Here is a 14,168-nt window from a genome sequence, read left to right as displayed (position 1 = left end):
TGTCACAAGTTGTAGTAAAGAGTAGACTGATCAGAGCAGTGGAATATTCATGTGATGGTATTCATGTTTTATGAGCAGAACATGAAACTTCTGCAAAATGGTCACAAATCTACTGATGCTATTCGGCACAGGTAGAAAATGTTTGTATTGAAGTACGTCTGTAGGTAGTTAATGTGTTTTATTCCCAGCATAAAATCTGTACTGTGTAGCCTGTATGCTGCTTCTGGCTTTTACCAGTGTCCTTTTTCTGATACCAGAGCTAGGAGGGTAAGGAGCAAGTCATTTGGGGGGAGGATAAGGCTTTTGGTAGTTATAGAGGAGACTGAGAACGTAAATAATAAAGGATTGGTGACACTGAGCAGCAGTTTGCTGACTTCAGCATGTATAGAGGATTAATAAAATACCTTGGCATATCATACAGTGCTCGGTGTACTGAGAAAGCCCAGCATCTCTCAAGCCGCACTGATTCCAGAGTGTTTATATGCAAAATAGTGGACCGAGTTAAGTAGCCCCAGCTGATTAGACATATCTGGTATTGGCCAACACTGTTTAGAACTATTTTTCAGAAATTTTTATACATTTAAATGTATTCTGTTTTGTCTTTCAAAGTCTGGTTCTGTCCCCTTACAATTAAATGTTAGTTTAGGTCCTTCATGGGATTAGTCTTCTCACCATCTGGATAATAATGCAAAAAAATAATCCTTTAGCATGTCATATAGACTGCAGATTATATGAAGTGACCTGCTCCATGTCTGTTGCCTATAAATTATGTAAATATGCCAACAGTGCTTTTCAGTATTTGCATTGTGTGTTTTTTTAAAGGGATACATAGCAAAGTTTGCTGTTTGTGAGCATTTCCTTTGAACCAGATCAGACTGGCAAAGTAGACATACATGAAATATTTTATATTCTGGTAGTGTTGCGTTGACTTTATGCATTTAAAATTGCATCTGTAGGTTCTGTTTTAGTGCCCAGTGAGGAAAATTGTACTTAATGGACTGTGTTGTATGCAGGATTGCATGGTAGTTCAGGGGTTATGATTGTGACTCCTGGTTCCATTGTCTGAAGCACAGTTCTGACCTCTGTTTGTATTAGTATGGAGTTTGTATGTTTACCCCTTGTCTTCGTAGGTTTCTTCGGGTACTGCACTTTGTTCCCACCTCCCAAAGCATGCTGGCTGAATTGGCATTTCTGAAGTTTATATGTGTGTTTTGTTTGTCAGCTGTAAAGTGTGTGCGTTTGATTACTGCATGTAAGCAATTCTCAATGTGTGTACTTTAGTGTAATTACTGACATTTCCTTTTCTATTGATAAGTTTTATGCCACTTGCACACCGTTGCTTTTGTGTTTTCTTTTCTATTTTAATTTCACATCAGTTTACTGCAACTAGATTTGAGTTTAGCACATCCATAGAAAGCAAGAGATACTGGAAATTTTAGGTTAAACTTGCATGGCAGTGGGATGTACTGTATGCAAGATGGGTTTTTGCTTATTTATTTAACTGAGTAAACCCACTAGACAAAAGGGCCTTTTTCAGGGACAGCCTGGGAGTACTGTCTAAGTGACTTGCCCTGAGTCGCATGGGCAAGTAGAAGAAATAAAACTGTTCACTTGACTACAGAAAGCAGCCGGTTAACAGCTCAGAGTCTTAATCCAATTTGCTGCCTTCCCAAAATTTAATTGTTTGAGAAAGAGGTCCCTTTGGCTTTTAAATTATGGATATGGTTATACAAAGTTTGTGCATTTATGGAGCAAGAACCCTTGATTTTTTTTGTTTAAGTTTTCCTTTTAGTTGGCTATTTGTCAGTGTTTCTGGCTAATTTAAGTATCCATAATTAGCATCAAAGCATTCTTAAATGCTTGATTTTATTGCAAACAAAAGTGCAGTATAATGGCAACATGACAATGGGGTAGAAAATATTGTCATAGCTAAATAAAAAGTCTTTTAATGTGCATCAGCATATGTTTTGCAGTCTTACACACTTTAGTGTTTTATTAAAATGTGAACTACACATAAACATTAAGTGATACATTTGAAAAAACACATGCTCAGGTGCAACTAATTTGATTTGCTTTGTCAACATCCAAGGTAATTTACAAACCAGCTTTAAAAAATACATTTGAACAAATGATGTGTTGATGCTCTTCGTGTTTTACTGTTGCAGTCATCACATTTGGGTTATCTGCTTGCAGTAGCCCTCAGTCGGCCTGATTATCAAAGTCTTGGGTCCTGCGTCAGTTGCTGTCTCATCTTCCATGACGTCATGTAGTCAGGGGTATAAAGCATGCAGCCGACGCCATTACATCAGTCTTTCTTGCCATGCGGTACCCAAAGCCGACGCAGTTGGCAAGTGCCTGTCGGCCAACTCCTGAAATTTTAATTTTCGAGTTTCAGAACCGAAGTCTTCAACTAAAGCTAAGTACCCCATTGGAGAAACTTTTTCTTGCTCTAAACTGATGTCAGTAAAAGTCAATAATTGTATTTCTTGTGAAAAGCAAATGCCTCATAAAGATTTTCATTCATACTGTATTCCTTTCCTAGGCCCTCACCACGACGTACCTCGCTGTTGGTTTTGTGCCTTATTTAAACAACTAACTATTCTTCGTCTGTATATTTACACTTCTAAATAGTTTGGTACTCTGTTCAATTATCCAGATATGTCTTCGGTAAGCCACCCGACTACCAACATTCTGAAAAAACACAAAGATAAAGACAGACAGGCCACCTAGGTCCAAAGCTGCCGACGACGCTTCTAAGCTAGTTGCTAGTTCGCCGGTACTCAGTGAGGTGCTTTTGCAGCCCCTGATACCCGCTACTTCAGATTCGCAGGCCTCTACTGAGACCCATTCAGAGTCCGGTATGCTGTGAGATGCTTCAACTGTGGAACCTGCGGATGTCTCTACCTTGGATGGGTCCGGAGCCGCTGTACAGGTACCAGCTTCTGAAGGTGTATTCAGGCCTACTGACTTGCATATTAACCAACGCCATCTTCTTCAAGGCCTAAAACTCGATCCATGCCTAGAAAACAGAAGCCCACACCGCATGGTCAGGCCTCTATGCCTAAAAAACAAGTTATAAGAATGGCTACTTTAATCAGGGGAAGCCAACATTGCTCCTCTGAGACCTAGGACTGAGTTTGCTTATGATACTTCTTACCAGGATTCTGAATTTTCTGTTTCCTCTGATGACCAGGATTTACCCTTCTCTACCTATGAGGATTCTGATGCTGAGGACTCTATTCCCTCTTCTCCCCCTCCAGAGGATTTCTCTTTTGGTGAAACCTTGCATACTCTTAGGGAGCATTTTCACTGGGAAAGCCAGGATTACTCTGATTCTAAAAAGAGGCTTAGGGATTTCTTACTCCTGCCCCAACACAGGCCTTTAGCTATCCCCCCCCCCTGTACTGGACATTGTTGATGCTTTTTCGGAATCTAGCTTGGCCCCTGACTCCTTACCTCCTGCTCCCAGAAAACCTGATGGATATTACCGGGTTCCTGATTCTCACAAGTTCCTTTTTAAAAATCGTACTGCGGATCTTGAGACCATTTCACAGGGACCCAAGGGCGTTAAGGCTACTACTGCCAACAATCCTACCCCCTCTGTGGGCGCTGGATAGATGGGGTAAGAAGGTATACACTTCTGAAACCTTGGTCATTAGGGCCTTAAACTGCCAGTTTCATATGCTAAAGTATCAGCAGCATATTATTGGATTTCTTAAACAGAAAATTATGTTGATTCCTGACTGTGCTGAAAGTAAGGATTTACAGGATTTAATGCATTCTGCTGAACAAGTTGGAAAACATACTTTGCAGTGTGGTTTTGATTCACTAGAGGCATCTTGCAGGGCTGCTGTCACTGGGTCTGTACTTAGAAGGCATGCTTGGCTTAAGGAGCAGTCTTTGCCAGATCATGTTAAAGCTAAATTGCTGGATGCTCCCTTAAATCAGGACCACCTGTTTGGCAACAAAGCAGAAGTAGTACTTAAAAAGATGGAGGAAAAAGCTAAATCTATGCAAACTGTTAAAGATTTCCTACAAGTACAGCCTCCAAGATTTAGTAGGCATTGGCCCTCTAAGAATTGGTCCTTTCCTGCCTCTTCCAGGGCTTCTCAGTCCAAACCCAGAACCAGCAGAACACACACGCTTCAGTCCCAAGGTACACACAGGACTAAGCAGTGGGGGGCTCCCACTTCCAAATCAGGGAGTAGTAAGACTCCCCCCCCCCCCCCCTATGGTAAACTGTCTCAATGACTTAACTTTAAAACTTCCAAGCCCTTTCAACTGACTGCTCCTTTAGGGGGAAAGATTGCTCTGCAGGCAAAAAACCAGGAACTCATTACCCAGGACAAATGAGTTTTAAATATAGTTTCCCCAAGGATACAGATTCCACTTCCACACGTTACCAACCCCAAACAGTTGGCCAGATCTACCCCCAAATGTGGGCAGAGGCTCAAAAGCAAGTACTGTCTCCAAGTATAAGGGCTATTCAGACTATACCAGAAGAGGAAAGGGGACAAGGTTTCTACTTAAAACTTTTCTTGGTACCCAGAAAAGGCAACACATGGCATCCTATCTTGGACCTTTCTATCCTAAACACCTTTTTAGTCATCCCAAAATTCGAGATGCTAACTCTTCAGTTGCTACTCTATGCTAGGCAAAGATGCCTGGTTGGCAACATTGGATTTAAAGGAAGCCTACCTGCAGATCCCAATCAGGAAATCTTGCAGAAGATACCTACGCTTCAAAGCAGGCTGCATGCACTATCCGTTCTCTGCACTGCCCTTTGGCTTATCTACTGCACCCAGGGTATTCACAAAGTGCCTAGCTCCAGTCATTGCATTTTGCAGGCAAAGAAATATTTAAATATACCCATAACCTGGACGATTGTCTAATTCAGGCAGAAAGCCAAGACATACTTTTTAATCATCTTGCGTTTGTACAAAAGGTGCTAACTTGTCTGGGGTACACCATAAACGAAAATAAACCACATTTTGTACCCTGTCAAATTATATTCCTGGGAGAAAGCTTGAACACAAATTCCCAGATGGCTTTCCTCATGCCAGAGAAACAAATTCATTTGACAGCTTATTTCAAACTAATGGCCACAAAAACCCTGCTGTCTGCAAGACAAATACTGCAAGCCTTGGGGTTCATGGCCTCCTGCATTCTCTTAATTCCATATGCAAGACTGCATATGAGGAAACTACAATGGTATCTAAAAAGCCTATGGTGTCAACATTCTCAGGATGTAGAAGCAATAATTCCTATCATACCTTGCCTACAGTTAGAGTTCCTTTGTTGGGCAGAGGCCTGCCACCAAAACAAGGAACTATCACTCACTCTACCCCCTGTTGCCCAAACCCTAACAACAGACGCATCAGACTATGCATGGGGGGGGGTGCTCACCTGGCAGGGAACTGCATTCAGGGCAAAAGGAACCCAAGTCAAATGCACCAGCATTTGGAACCAAATGGAACCAAAGATGTTGATAAACAAATAGGGAAGCCCAGATATAGACCTGTTTGCTTCCCCCCCCAGAACTACCAATTGGACAAATTCTGCACAAGGACTCCCCACAAACAAGCTTGGAAAGTGGATGCTCTGTCCTTCAGCTGGAAAAATCTATCAGTTTATGCCTTTCCTCCTCTGCCTCTCCTCTCCAAAGTACTACTAAATATCAAACAGGACAAACCAAGGACAATACTGATTGCACCAGACTGGCCACGCCAACAGTGGTACCCCCTCTTGCGCAGTTGTCACTGCTGGCTCCATGGCACCTGCCTCAACCCCCTACCCTGCTGTCACAGCAGGAGAGCCAGATTCTCCACCCTCAGCTTCAAACCCTGATCCTGGCAGCCTGGCTGATTTCCTAATCTCTCCATTACCATCCCTCAGAGTAAACAAGTGTTGGATGTCATCTTGGAGGCAAGGAGGCCTAGTACTAGAAAGTCTTCTGCTAAAAAATGGAAAAGATTCTGTGCCTGGAACCAAACTCAAGGGATGGGCACAGCAGCACCCAATTTACCTCAGATTCTTCAAGACTTAACTGAGATGCTTCACAAGGACCTTCCTTTTTCCTCCATCAAAATTCATGCCTCAGTCATTTCAGCTCATTACAACACAGAACCAACCTTCTCTCATCCACTGCTCAAGCAGTTCCTCAGAGGGGCCAAAAACCTAGGAGAGCCCCAACTCTAGCCTGGGACCTTAACTTTGTATTGGAAAAACTCTCTCTTCCTCCTTTTGAGCCAGCTGCAAGTGCAGAGTTCTTGGAAAATAGCCTTCCTTTTAGCAATTACTTCAGCAAGAAGGATATCTGAACTACAGGCCCTTTTGGCAGTGGAGCCTTTCATCATCTTTCATGCAGACAGGGTGTCCCTCAGGACCAATCCCTCCTTCATGCCCAAGGTGGTATCCAGTGTGGCTCTTAATCAGTCCATTCATTTGCCAACCTTCTTCTCTAATCCACAGAACAAAGGGGAAAGGATACTGCACTCCTTAGATGTGCACAGACAGACAACTTAGATTTACTTGGACAGGACTAAACCTCAAAGGAAATCTGAACAACTGCTGGTGGCATTTGCTGCAGGGGCAGAGTGGAAGTCTATTTCAAAGCAAACCATTTCTAAATGGATAGGCCATTGCATTCATTTCTGCAATAAGCACCATGGAAACATATCCCACAGGGGATTAGACCCCATTCAACCAGGGCTGCATCTACCTCTACAGACTTTTTCAGAGGTGTACCTTCCAGGGACATCCCAGAAGCTGCTACCTGGAGTTCTGTACATACTTTCACCAAGCATTACCATTTACCAATTTTTTCTAAATCCAGAGCTGGCTTTGCCACTGCAGTCTTGCAGAGCCTTATAGCTGGTCCTAATGCTATCTAAATGCCTTCTCCCAACCATAGCTTTGGGAATCTACCCAAATGTAATGACTGCAACAGTGAAACCCGAAGAACATAGTACAGTTGTATACACTTACCGTAAATGTAGATGTTAGAGTGTATTCACTGTTGCAGTCCTGGATACCCACCCTCCAGCCCCCCTACCTTTATTTTTATTTTTTTTATTTTATTTTTTTTTTATTTAACATTTGTTGACCGGGAATGTCCGACTAGGTTCCACAGAGCCTGTTTTCAGCAGAGGCCCGGGGAGAAATTCTCCAGATGCATGTCTTTGGAATGTGGGAGGAAACCGGAGTACCCGGAGGAAACCCACACGAACACAGGGAGAACATGCAAACTCCACACAGAAGGCACCCCAGCCGAGAATCGAACCGGAGAACCTCTTGCTGTGAGGTGACGATGTTAACCACTGCACCACTGTGCCGCCCTTTTCTGGCTATGCCTCTACTTTCCTTTACTATGCTTAAAAGCCTTTTTGGTGTATTTGCTTTTGGTTGGAGGTATAATTTTGTGTTTTTTTATTTTATTTGCTCACCATTAGGGGGCACCTTACATGTGGGGCAAGAAAAACTGATGTAATGACGTCGGATGTATGTTTTATACCCCTGACGACCTGACGTCATGGAAGAAGGGACAGCAACTGACGCAGGACCCAAGACTTTTTGTTAATCAGGCCGACTGAGGGCAACCTGCCAGCAGATTACCCAAATATAATGACTGCAGCAGTGAATACACTCTAACATCTACATTTATGGTAAGTGTACACAACTGTAATTTTCAGTGTTTTGGAGTTTGCGTTTTGGTCTTCTATATTATGAAGTTTTCTCGTTTTCAGTGTTTTCTCGATGATGTTCATCGTGCATACAGCTGCAGTCATGACAGATGGGTTCTCCTGCCGTCAGGCGGGTCCTCTGTTGGCCGAATTCCAAAGTCTAGGTCCGGTGTCGGTTGTCGTCACTTCTTTCCTAACGTCAGTGCGACAGGGGTATAAAAGTACCAGCCGACGCCATTTTCTTCAGTCTGTCTTGCCGCGCGGTGCCCGAAGCAGAAGCAGTTCGCAAGTGCCGGTCGGCCAGCTCCTGAAATTACGAAAATTTTGCAACCGAAGTCTTTTTGAAAGCTAAGTACCCCGTTGGGGAAACTTTTCTTGCCTCAGACCAATGTCAGATAAAGTTAATAATTGTATTTCATGTGGGAAGCAAATACCGCATGAGGATTTTCATTCCCTCTGCATTCCTTGCTTAGGCCCAGACCACGACGTCTCGGTCTGTCGTTTTTGTGCTACATTCAACAAATGCACCATTAAGCGTCAGGCGGAGTTCGCCCAGCACTATTTTGGCAAAAAAATTAACTATATTATGTCGTCGGATACTCCGACTCCAGTTTTGTCTAAAAAAAAAAACGGAAAGATAAGGAACGACACACGAGGTCCGTGGCCTCTACCGACACCACGCCAAAGCTGAATACAGGTGGTCCGGTTCTCAGCGAGGCGCCTATGCAGCCCCTGCCTACCGACGACACTTCATTGGCGGTGTCTTCTGTGCCCGAGGTCGCAGGCTCCTCGGCCCACACCCCGACTACAGATACCGAAGCCACTCTTGGTGGTGAATCTCAAAATGTAGACAGGTCTGCCTCCTCTCAAGGTGTCTTCAGACCTTCCTCTTCTTTTTCCATCAAGGCTTTCACTAAGTCTAAAGCAGCCATGCATTCTAAGAGACAAGCTACACAGGGCCCTTCCCCAGGCCCCATGCCTAAAAAACAGATGCTTAAAATGGCTGAGGATTTAATTACTCTTATCAGGGGTTCTCAACCCCCCCCCCCGGACAAAAGGCCCAGAGTGGAGGAAGAATCCCCCTCCTCTGACCAGGCCTCCATTATTTCAGAGCACTCTGATGAACAGGAACATTCTTACTCCCCTTTTGAAGATTCTGATGCAGAGGAGTCCATTCCCTCTGTCTCCCCCCCGAGGATTACTCATTTGGGGAAACCTTGCATACCTTAAGGGAACACTTCCACTGGGAAGGCCAAGAGTACTCTGATTCCAAGAAAAGGCTTAGGGATTTTCTCTTGCTACCTCAGCACAGACCTCTGGCTATACCTCCTGTCTTAAACATACTAGATGATGTGTACTCGGAGGCCTGCCTTAACCCGGATTCTTTACCTCCAGCCCCAGTCAAGCCTGACAGGTACTACCAGGTTCCTGACTCGCACCAATTTTTATACAAAAGCCATGCGGCTGACCCAGAAACTATCTCACAGGGCCCCAAGGGAATTAAGTCCTCCACTGCTAAAAATCCATTACCTTCCGAGAGAGATTCCAGATCCTTAGAAAGGTGGGGAAAAAAGGTATACACCTCGGCCACCTTAACCATGAGGGCATTAAACTGCCAGTTTCATATGCTAAAGTACCAACAGTTTCTGTTATCACAGTTGAGAAGCAAAATGTCACGACCTGAACAACCAGACTTGAGTTGCAGGATTTGATGCATAGTGCAGAACAAGTGGGTAAACATACCTTGCAATGTGGTTTTGATGCTCTAGAGGGCTCATGTAGAGCTGCTGTTACAGGATCAGTCATACATAGACATGCCTGGCTCAAGGAGCAAACCTTACCAGATCATGTCAAAGCTAAATTACTAGATGCCCCTCTACAAAAGGATGTATTATTTGGTGTTAAAGCTGAGGAGGTATTAAAGAAAATGGAGGAAAAGGCTAAATCAATGCAAACAGTGAAAGATTTTCTACAGGTACAACCTCCACGTTTCAGTAGAAATTGGCCTTCCAAAAATTGGTCTTTTCCGGCCACGGACAGACCCCAAAGAGGTAGATACAGGCACCCAAGGGGCAGAGGGCAATCTCAAGGATTGTTTAGAGGCAGACAATGGCAAGCTCCTACACAGAGGTGGTGAGGATAGTTCGCAGCCATTCAGAAAGCAAGCCCAATGACTTTCCCCTTTGCATGCCAAGCAAGGCTCAAATAGCAGCACCCTTAGGCGGAAAACTGGCATTATTTTCAAAAAATTGGTATATTGTCACAAAAGACAAATGGATCCTGGACATTATAACCAGAGGCTACAGATTCCATTTTCACACCCTTCCAAAAATGAGAGGCATGCCAAACCTGCCACACAATCAAAGGGCAGAGGCACAAAGACAAATTTCAGATCTCATGGACATGAAAGCTATTCAAGAGATACCTACTCACGGACAAGGTCAAGGTTTTTATTCCAGACTGTTCCTGGTACCAAGGAAGGGAAAAGATTGGAGACCTATTTTGGACCTATCCATCCTAAACACATTTTTACTCGTACCAAAATTCAAGATGCTCACATTACAGCAGCTTCTTCCCATGCTAGGCAAGGAGTCTTGGCTGGTAACATTGGACCTCAAGGAGGCATACCTGCATGTCCCAATCAGACAAAATTGCAGAAGATACTTCAGATTTCTTGCAGGTTCAACTCATTATCAATTCTCTGCATTGCCCTTTGGCTTATCTACTGCGCCCAGAGTATTCACGAAATGCCTGGCATCCGTAATTGCCTACTGCAGACTTCAAGGGATACAAATATACCCATATTTGGACGACTGCCTGATCCAAGCGGCGGACAGTAAGCACATACTTCTGAAACATCTGGCTTTTGTAATAATGTTGTTGAATTCTCTGGGATACACAGTCAACAAAAAGAAATCAAGGCTAATACCCTCTCAGAAAATAATTTTCCTGGGTGCCAACTTGGACACAAACACCCAGATGGCCTACCTCACGCCAGAGAAGCAGGGGCAACTAGCTCAATACTTCAGAAAGCTAGCAAATTTCACCAGGCTGACTGCAAGGAAAATCCTGCAGGCTCTGGGATTCATGGCATCTTGCATCCTACTAATCCCATGTGCAAAGCTGCATATGAGGAAACTTCAATGGTACCTGAAAAACCTATGGTCTCAACACAGCCACAGTTTGGAAACAATAATACCACTAATTCCATGTCTTCAAAAGGAATTTCTGTGGTGGGCTCAAGCATGCCAAACAAACACAGGTCTCCCATTCTGCAAGCCTCAAGCAAATAAAGTCATCACAACAGACGCCTCGGACTACGCCTGGGGGGGGGGGGCGCACATGACAGATCGGTGCATTCAGGGCAAATGGTCCCAAAAAGAAAAGCACCTTCACATCAATCAAAAGGAAATGCTAGCAGTAATAAATGCTATTATAGCTTTCAAAGACCTTTTGCATCCAGGTCAACTATTGATAAGGACAGACAACACCACAGTAATGTGGTACATAAACAGGGAGGAACCCATTCGTACCCCCTATGCAGGCTGGCCATGTCACTTTGGAACATGGCTCCGGAATTACAAATCGAACTTCAAGCACAGTACTTTCCAGGCAAAGAAAACACGCCAGCAGACAACCTAAGCAGAAATATGACAGATCCACACAAATGGAAGTTGCATCCTCAAGTTTTTACAGAGATAATTCAAGCATGGGGAAGGCCAGACATAGATCTCTTTGCCTCCCACAAAAAATCACCAATTGACAAAATTCTGCTCAAGGACTTTTCATCCACAGGCCTGGAGAGTGGACGCTCTCTCTTTCAGTTGGACAACAATGACAGTTTATGCCTTTTCACCTCTTCCTCTGCTGCCCAAAGTTCTATTAAAAACCAGAGCAGACAGACCAAAGATGATTCTCATTGCTCCAGACTCGCCAAGACAGCACTGGTGTACCCACTCCTGAGGAGCCTGACGCATTCCCCTCCATGGACCCTACCTCTAATGCCTCTTCTTCTGACTCAGCACAGCTTCAAAACTCTTCACAGTCAGCTGAAAACACTCAATCTGGCCGCATGGAAGATTCCTTAACATCACAACAGACCCTACTCTCCAAGGAGGTGCAGGATGTCATTTTGGAGGCCAGAAGGCCGTCTACTAGAAAAGCTTACTCCGCAAAATGGAAACGGTTTTGTGCCTGGAATGAGAAAAGGGCCAGAATCCTGGAAAACTGAATTTACCTCAAATATTACAGTATCTAGCTGAGCTGCTAAGCAGTGAACTTTCATTCTCCTCCATCAAAATCCATGCCTCAGCCATTTCTGCAGAATACAACACTGATCCACCTTTATTCTCTCACCCCCTCTTAAGACAGTTCCTCAGAGGGCTAAGAATATAAAACCCCCAAGGAAACAACCAATACCTGCTTGGGACCTCAATTTCATTCTAGAAAAGCTGACCTTGCCTCCTTTTGAGCCAGCTGCCTCAACAGATTTGCAATATTTGTCCTGGAAAACAGCTTTCCTTCTGGCTATCACCTCAGCTCGTAGGGTATCGGAACTACAAGCCCTCATGGCTGTGCAGCCTTTTATCATCTTCCATTCCTTACGAACCAACCCGTCCTTTATGCCAAAGGTGGTATCCAGGGTAGCTTTGAATCAGGCTATACACTTACCTACCTTTTACCCTAATCCTCCAAACAAAGGGGAGAGACTACTACATTCCTTGGACAGCCACAGACAGCTGTGTTATTATTTGGACAGAACAAAGCCTTTCAGAAAATCAGAACAGCTCTTTGTGTCCTATGCTATAGGAGCTCAAGGGAAGCCAATTTCCAAACAGACAATCTCAAAATGGATAGCCCACTGCATACGCTTTTGTTACTCTTTTCATGGTAAAACTGTACCTGCATGCATCAGATCTCACTCCACAAGGGCCACCGCTACCTCTGCAGCTTTCCTCAGAGGAGTTCCTACCAAAGATATTTTGGAAGCAGCCACTTGGAGTTCTGTGCATACCTTCTCCAAGCACTACCACCTACCATTATACTCCAAAACTATAGCAGGCTTTGCCACTGCAGTCTTGCAGGGCATCCTGGCTCCTCCTAGTTCCACCTAGTGCCTACCACCCCTTTCTTAGCTTTGGGATTCTAACCATCTGTTATGACTGCAGCTGTATGCACGATGAACATAGTACAGTTTTGTACCTACCATAAATGTAGATGTTAGAGTGCTAATACAGCTGCAGTCCAGGTTTCCCTCCCTCCTTCCCCTCTTGGGACAGGCCTATTGGCTAACACCTCCTCATACAACCTGATTGGGGTTTTCATTTATGGTGTATTTGCTTGCAACTACTGTATTTTGATTATATGGCATTGCTTTATTACACAGATTTATGTATTGCCTTCCTTCTGGAGGCACCTGACATCTGGGGCAAGAAAATGGCGTCGGCTGGATGTCCTTCAAGGATGCATCTGCAGTCCTTACAAATGGGTTGTCCTGTCGTCAGGCAGCCCTTCGGTCGGCCGGATTCCAAAGTCTGGGTCTGGCCTCGGCTGGTGTCGCACTTCACCCGACGTCATAGCTGCAGTTATTAGGGTATAAAGGCATCAGCCGATGCCATTTTCCCCAGTCTTTCTTGCCGCGTGGCGCCCGAAGCAGAAGCTGTTCGCAAGTGCCGGTCGGTCAGAACCAGAGATTACTACTACCGAATACTTCAACTACTACCGAAGACTTCTAAAAAGCTAAGTACCCCGTTGGGGACTCTTTCTTTCTTGCCTCAGCCGATGTCAGAAAAAGTGAATAACTGTTTAACTTGTGGCAAACAAATACCTCGTAAAGATTTCCACTCTTACTGCTTACCTTGTTTAGGCCCAGACCACAACGTAGCAGCTTGTCTAGCCTGTGCTTCTTTTAACCGACGGACGCTTAGACGTCGGTCGGAATTTGCTGAGGAGTTTTTCTGCTCCGATTTTGCTTACATTATGCCATCGGATCCTCCGACTATGCAAATATCTAAAAAACGCAAGGTAAAGGACCGACGCGGTCTGCGGTTTCAGCCGAAACCGCGGTTAGGCCAACCGCGAGTGTCTCTGTTTCGGCTGAAACCGAGCAAGCGGTTCTTCCTTCAGCCGAAAACGTACCTCCTACCGAGGCCTCTTCCAACCTGGTGGAATCGGCTTCTGAAATCCCTCCTGCTCTTGCAGTTTCTCAGGGATTATCTGACACTATCCCCTTGGATATCTCTACCCCTGCACGTGGAGCTGCTAGGCCACCTGCATCCATGTCCATTAAGGCCTTTGCCAGGGCTAAAGCAGCTAAAACTACTAAATCTGTGCCTGCTAAGACCCCCTCTCACAGGCCTAGCTCTAGTTCTCAAATGCTTAGTCTAGCAGAGGATCTCATTTCTTTAATCCGGGGATCCCAATCTCACCCAGACAGGGCCTCTCACCCACCTCCAGAGAAGAGGCCTAGAGCAGAGCCCCCTGAGC

The 14,168-nt window shown here is 44.6% G+C and overlaps 1 protein-coding gene across 1 annotated transcript in view; it reads left to right on the top strand.

The window, feature by feature from the left end:
• Nucleotides 1–14,168, top strand: part of PPP3R1 (protein phosphatase 3 regulatory subunit B, alpha) — a 715,388-nt gene that overhangs the window by 363,364 nt on the left and 337,856 nt on the right. The window lies entirely within an intron of this gene.

Source organism: Protopterus annectens, chromosome 1.part2, assembly GCF_019279795.1.
Source record: "Protopterus annectens isolate FY-2018-M chromosome 1.part2, PAN1.0, whole genome shotgun sequence".
NCBI lineage: Eukaryota > Metazoa > Chordata > Ceratodontiformes > Protopteridae > Protopterus > Protopterus annectens.
This window is presented reverse-complemented; position numbering and strand designations above follow the sequence as displayed.